A 7,305-nucleotide genomic window follows, 5' to 3' on the forward strand; every position below is an offset into this window, starting at 1 on the left:
ACCAGCAGAAGTCTCGCCAAACTGAAGAATGTCAGGATGAAGTTCTGTGAATATCTGTGTCTTTCTCTTTGGCACCAGAGAGGACTAATTAAGTGCTCAAAGTGCTTTGAAGTTTTTAGCTCTTAAGAGTTATTATTCTGGGTAAAAGGGGGAAATAGAATTTTTGGCTCATTGAAACCATAATGATGTAAGCCTGAGCAGCATTTTTATTTATCTTTAAGGCCTATGATTTTATTAAGAAAAGGGGCAAAGAGAAGAAATGCAGTACACTACTAAACAGTCAGGTTAGTCGATCCCTCCTGTTTTATACTGGGAAGTGAACCCAGAGTCACACACGTCAGGCAATAATGGCTCTATGACTTCCCAACATCCTCACTTTTATTATCTTTTCTAGGAATCTTGTTCTGTAGTTCAGTTGGTCTCAAATATCCCCATCCTCTTGACTCAGCCTGCTGTTTGTTGGTACTGGGATTAAAATCCACTCAGCCAGGTTGGAGCCTGCCATTCAGGGGGTTTAGAGAGATGGCTCAGTGGTTAAGAGCTGGCTGTTCTTCCTAAGGCCCTGGGTTTTATTCCCAGCACCCACATCAAACAGACAAGAAATCTAACACTTTCTTCTGGTCTCCAAAGATACCTGCACCAACATCCCCATATGAATGTGTAATTAAAATTAAAGATATCTAATCTACATGGGAAGTAGAAAGTAGAAAGTAAATTGGGAGCATGGGGACCTTGGGGGAGGGTTGAAAAAGGGAGGGGAGAGGCAGGAAGGGGAGAGGAGAAAAATGTAGAGCTCAATAAGTATCAATAAAAAAATGTAAAAAAGATATCTTTTAAAAATTGCTTCTGTGCTTATGTTTTTACTCAGCAACCACACAGACTTTATTCTGGGAGAATATTATTGGCCTTATTATTGTTAGTTATAAAAAAGAGCACAATATAAAACCTGGCATGGCAGAGGTGGGAGTGTAATCCCCGCACCAGCATTGGAGAGACTGAAGCAGAAGGATTACTGTAAATTCTGGGCCAGCCTGTGCTATGTTAGTGGATTCTAATCCAATTTGGACAACAGAGAAACACATCGACCCACCCACCCACCCCCCTCCCCCCACACACATACCCTCAAAAGAGAAAAAGAAAAAACCCAATACAGTATTCAGCTGTATCCCTGGGAGCATGGAGCTATTCTTACAACATTCAGCAGGTACCGGGATGGGCAGGTGCTCCTGCAGAAGGCCTGCTGGCATATGATCAGTGCACATCATTCTCCTGTGTATTTATTTAGCGTCGTGCCAGGGATGGAGTCCAGGACCATTACCGGCAATGCTAGGCAAACACTCATCCTGGGCTACAGCTTTAGCTCTTTTTAATTTGTTTATTTATTTTGAGACTGTGTCCGCCAAGCTAGGTTTAATCCCTCCACCTTCTTTCTTACAGTTGAGATTACTTCCCAATTTCTGTGGTAATGAGAGCTGATTGAGGGACTGGGTATGCTCTGCGTGTTGTACCACAAACTTGAAATCATCTCTAATTTTAAATGTCTAATACATTGAAAATGCATGTAAACAGTGTTATACTTTATTATTTATCAGGTAACAAGGAAGACATCCAGGCTAGGCGTGGCAGTGCACACCTTTAGTCCCAGCACTTAGGAGGCAATGCCAGATGGATCAAAAGAAAATGAGGCTAACTAAGGTTACAGAAACGACTCAAAAACAACTTGTTTTTTGGAGAATCCATGATGTAGAGAACATGGATATAGAGACTCAACTACATGTGGTTAATATAATTCAAATGAAAGCAGGAAGTAGGGACATAGATCAGTCGATAGAGAGTTTGTCTGGACTGCAAAACCCTAAACACCATTCCCTGTCCCACATGATCCATGCATGGTGGTGTAAGCCTGTAACATAGAGGTTCTCAACCTTCCTAACGTGACCCTTTAATTCAGTTCCTCATGTTGTGACCCCAACAATAAAATTATTTTCATTGCTAATTCATAACTGTAGTTTAACTACAGTTTCATAATATAAAGTATCTGCCAAGTACACACTACACACATACACAAGCATACATATTTAAAATTTAAAACAAAAATCGGAGAAAGGAGGAAAGTGTCTTCCAGGGCGAAAGACACTATATGGCCTGGAAACAAACAGTGCATGTGGGAGAGCTAAGCAGGCTGTGGCTCTCCTGAGGCAGGAGCAGACCTCAGCAGGAGGTTGTCCTTGTGATTTGGAGGGCATCAGTATAAAGTCTTAACTGGTTGGCCAATTTGGTATCATTATATGGCTTGGATTATTTATTTATTTATTTATTTATTTATTTTGCTAAACATAGCCTTGCCGTAGAGCCCAGGCTGGCTTCTCAGTCTCTCAAATGTTGGGAGGAAAGGTGTGGGATGCCCTGTCTGAAAAGCACTGCTTTTTAGTGCATGCAGAGGACACCATGCATTGACAGCAGAGGCCAGCCAGGCAGTGGGCTTCTTTAAACAGCAGTAATATATTTATTCCTCATAGACTGAGTCAGCAAATCTTAGCGGCTTGATGGAGAAGAGATTTAATAGGTTTTCTAAAAATGGAGGGACTGCAGAGACCCTGAAAGTGTTAATGAGTGTAGCAGCAAACGTGAAATCAAGGTCGGATCTGTGCTTTGGAATGGGGTACTGCACACTGCTGGGGTGAGAGTCATGCTGGCTCAGGCATTTTGAAAGTTAGTGTGCTATCACATATTAAGAGGGATGAGTTTTTGGATATCTGAGCTGTATACATACATGGAGCTTGAATTCAACTTTGTGTGTGCTTTCCCTGCCTGAGGTAGAGTCTCCTGCAACACGGGGTGTCCTTGAACTTGCTCTAGGGGGATTAAGAGTTCTCAACAGCCTGTCTAGTCAGGTTTGCAGGCAATCCCAGAGTACTTGAAATTTAAATTTAAGCCAGGTGTGGTAACCCACACCTGTAATTCCAGCACTCAGGAGGACTGCCAATTGGAAACCAGTGTGAGCTCTACAGCAAGACACTGTCAGGGAAAAGGGAGGTGGACAATGTAAGACCCATCCTGTTTATTCTACTTTTTCTACTTCAGTTAAGAAAATCACCAGGCATCAAAGACTTCTCGTTGAGACAATGCAAGGAGCTGTGTATCTCACTTATATTAATCACCCCGATAAAGACAGTCCTGTATGCCCCCTTTGTTCCTAAGAGGAAAGTGAGTTATTTCTGTCACTGGACCCCTTATAAGAGGTCAGTACAGGACAGCTGCTTTCTCTCCCATTGGAGATGTGATTGCCAATCAACAGGATCCTCTTATCCTGAAGTATTTTCTGCACAGGACCTGAAATCCCCTCATTTACAGAATTATTGCTTACAAAATGCTTTTCTGGTCTAGAGATGCAGTTTAGTGGTGTAGCTGGGTTTTTTTCTTTCTCTTTGCTCTTAGAGGGCCCAACACCCAGTTCCCAAATAATCACATGGAGACTTATTCCTTCTTATGAATGCCCAGCCTTGGCTTATTTCTAGCCAGCTTTTCTTAAATTATCCCATCTACCGTTTGTCTCTTTTTTTTTTAACCTTTCTATTTCTATATATCTTTTCTTTCCTTCTTGCTCCATGTCTGGCTGTATGGCAGCCCCCCCCCCCCAACATCCTCCTCTCCTCATTCCTCCTCCTTTCTTATTTATTCTCTCGGCCTGCCAGCCCCATCTAGTTCTATCTCCTGCCTAGTTATTGGCTGTGCAGCTATTTGACTCATCAGGTATTTTAGACAGGCAAAGTAACACAGCTTTACAGAGTTAAACCAATGCAACATAAGGGAATGCAACACATCTTTGCATCATGAAGCAAATATTTCACCACATAGACGAATGTAACACATCTTAATTAAAATTCCACAACATAGTTGACACAGTCCTTCTGTAGCAAGCAAGGGGTTCTGGGTTTGATCCCCAATAGGGCAAGTAGTAAAACAGAGCTTTCTACAGCATCATGGAGATGCCAGCATCCACGTTCCACCATTTTTCTTTAAAATGGGAGGTACATTAGCTTTATGAATATGATGATCATGTCCTACCCATACCTATCACCTGGATTCATTCTTTTTTATTTTTGTTTTTTTGCCAATCAGGTTTCTAAATCTCATTAAAACCCTGAGATGAAATTAATCTGATGAGATTAGCTTTGTATAAAAAGGAATCAGAAAAATGGAAGAGAGAATTCTGATTTCTGAAGGAGAGGAGGCTTAAAACAAAGGGAAAAGCAACAAGAGGAAAAGGAGTGAAGGAATTCTGGAGGCAAGACCGCATCTGGGTGCTGATGTAAGAATGCCAACATCTTGAGACCTACCTTCCTTTGACATCCCTGGGAACACTCTGTCCTGGGTACCCGACCCGGCAACTTCAAAGACTCTTACGATTTATAAGGCTCTTAGCTGTCTGTCAGCTTCAGGCCAGACCGATGCTGTCATTATCAGACTGACAAATGCTATTTGGAGAAAGGAGAGGTGAGGTGTGAGGGACAGAGATGCCTGTCTTTGTGCCCGCAGGGTGTTGACACTTTGTTTCAATGTCAGGTTCTCTTGTTCACCTTGCAGCAGTGTTCAGAGATGGGGGTAGGGTGCGGTTGGGCATGGACTATGCCCCACTCCAGAGGGGCTAGCTCTCTCTTTCCCAAGCCCACATCCCTCAAACCCAGGCCCAACGCCTGTGAAAACGCAAAGCGCACTCCCAAACTGTCTCTCTCACAAAGGCATTGCAAGTTTCTCTTAAAAAGTGAAAGGAAAATTCTAGGCAAGTGCTTTACCACTAAGTTAGAGCCTCAGATATTTCTATAGTCTTTATAATTTATTTATTGAAACAGGGTCTCACTATGTAACTCTGACTGACCTTGAGCTCACAGTGATCTGTCTGCCTCCTGAGCGCTAGGATTAAAGGTATCCCACATCGATCTCATTTTTGCAAACAGACTCACTAGGTTACTCTTGGACAATGTCATCTCTCCAGAAACTGGGGCCATATGACTGAGACACCATGGCTGGCTTGCATTTTATTCTGGCAGTTTGTTGAGATTGGAGGTGTGGGCATTTTGTTGTTGTTGCTGCTTTTGAGACAATGTTTCATTCTGTGCTGACCTGGAATTTACAATATATTCAAGCTTGACTTGAACTCTTGCCTCGGACATGAGCCATTATTACTTATATTCCATAATTCCATTTTACAGTATCTAGTTACACAGTCATGATATCGACAAACCTCAAAGTGTCCATTCCAAAACAAACCATTTTTGGTTAATTTAAAATTAGTTTACCCATGACTCTGGAAAATCTGCCTTCATATAGCCACACAGGGGTTTCCCGAAGGGACAACGGACTTCTGACCTCCCTGGCTTCTCAGTCCTCATTTCCATGCTTTCTACATGGACTCCAAGCTCCTTCCATTTAAAGAAGGTGTGTGGAGAGTGCATGCCTTTAATTCCAGGCAGAGGCAGGTGGATCTCAGTTCAGGGTCAGCATGGTGAACAGGCTGAGTCTCAGGGCAGACAGGGCTACACAGAGAAACTGTCTTGAGAAGCAAAAACAAGAATGCCTCTTACTTTCTGCTGGAGCCTTGGAACAGCAGTCAGGACACTGAAGCTGGGTTTAAGTTTGTAAATAGTGTCTTCAGTGGTGATGCACTGATCTTGTTCTCCCAAGCACTGGATCTTCCAGCATGCCCCACTGTGCACTACTGGGTTGCATCTGATCCTGACTGGCATCTAGTATCTTCTAGGTTTCATGTGCCTTACTTGCATGGGAACAGTAATGGTGGTTATCATGGAGGTTTCTGCTTTTCTCAAGACAGGGTTTCCTGTGTAGACCCGGATGCTATGTAGACTAGGCTAGATTCGAACTCCCATAGATGCACCTGCCTCTGCCTCCGGAGTGCTGGGATTAAAGCCATGCACCACGGCAGCCAGGCTTATTTCATGGAGTTTTTGTGGGACTGATGAAGTAACCCGTTGAGTCTGACACTTAGGCATAGTAGCATTTGATGCTATTTTCATGGGCCCATCTTAGATACCTTTCTCCACAGCTGCCTCCAGGTGTGGGCTTTCATTTTGTGGGATTTTCTCTGGACTTCCCCCAGGGTTTCTTCTCTCAGCTTCTTTGGCCTCTCCCACACGGACTCGTACCATTCTGTCACCAGGCCGGGAAGTACTGTCCCTGAGGAAACACAAGTGAACACCTTGGTCCTCAAAGTACGGCATCTCTGAACTCCACTGGCTTTGCAGCACCCCAGCGCCCATGCTCTCCCTTCCTCGGCCCATAGTTGAGCAGTGGACAGCAGCAGGTTCGTCTTCTGACATTTTCTCCTGCTTCATCAGTGTCCCCACAATTTCTAGCCTCCCTTCAATCTGGCTAATTCCTTGTCCTTCAGTTTTGTGCCAGACACCTGTGCACACACATGCAGGAGTTAGGCATCTTCTTGGTGATTTTTTTCTTACAGCTGCAATGATACGTGTAGGAGACTAATGTCTATGTCTCCTTCTAGAGTATAAAATGTCTTAAGTACCCAGCAATGGCTCTGTATTCTCAGGACTAGCAGGGTGACTATCATTTGTTCAGTGAATGGGAGAGTGAACGAATTCTTCCTACTTGCTAAGCTCTGTGACTAAGCACAGCATATGACAGATTATTTTAACATTCCCTATGTAATTATTTGTTAAAATGGACAAGAACACTACTAAAATCTAAAATCTTTGTGGATCTATATAATGCAAACCTTTTATCTGGCTTTTGGGCTTTGGGGACCCACACTTATGTAGTAATATAATACTTTGGCTAAAAACACCTTTAAAAACTTTCTCAAGGGCTGGAAAGATGGCTCTGGCTGCTCTTCCAGAGGTCCTGAATTCAATTCCCAGCAACCACATGGTGGCTCACAACCATGTGTAATGAGATCTGGTGCCCTCTTCTGGTGGGCAGGCATACATGCAGACAGAACATTGTATATATAATAATAATAATAATAACAATAACAATAACAACAACAACAACAATGAATGTAAAATACTGTAGTTAAAAAAATTTTCTTAACTGGATGTGCCAATGGTTCCAGAGGAACGGTACGGTAAGAAAAATATTAGCTCAAGAACACACGTACCAACGCAGCACAGACTACAAAGATGCTGAGGAAAGCTGGAAATTCTGCCTTTGCGCACAAGTTTGGGTTGTGGCTGGGGTGGTGTTTGTGCTGATGGTTCAGGGGGAGGAGACTTTCTTGCCCCACAGAAAAAGTTCCTTGTTTTCACACAGCATTCCATTCCTAGAGTT

General features: G+C 43.1%; 1 long non-coding RNA gene across 1 annotated transcript in view; it reads right to left on the reverse strand.

Moving 5' to 3' along the window:
* LOC119802345 overlaps window positions 1-6,951 on the reverse strand; it is a 49,049-nt gene extending 42,098 nt beyond the window's left edge. The window contains exons 1-2 of the long non-coding RNA XR_005283372.1: window positions 6,053-6,951; window positions 4,341-4,478 (exon numbers count right to left, since the gene is read on the reverse strand). This is a non-coding gene — a long non-coding RNA (uncharacterized LOC119802345). The remainder of the gene's footprint in view (window positions 1-4,340; window positions 4,479-6,052) is intronic.
* Between the last annotated feature and the right edge of the window lie 354 nt (window positions 6,952-7,305).

This window comes from Arvicola amphibius, chromosome 15, assembly GCF_903992535.2.
Source record: "Arvicola amphibius chromosome 15, mArvAmp1.2, whole genome shotgun sequence".
NCBI classification, from domain to species: Eukaryota; Metazoa; Chordata; class Mammalia; order Rodentia; family Cricetidae; genus Arvicola; species Arvicola amphibius.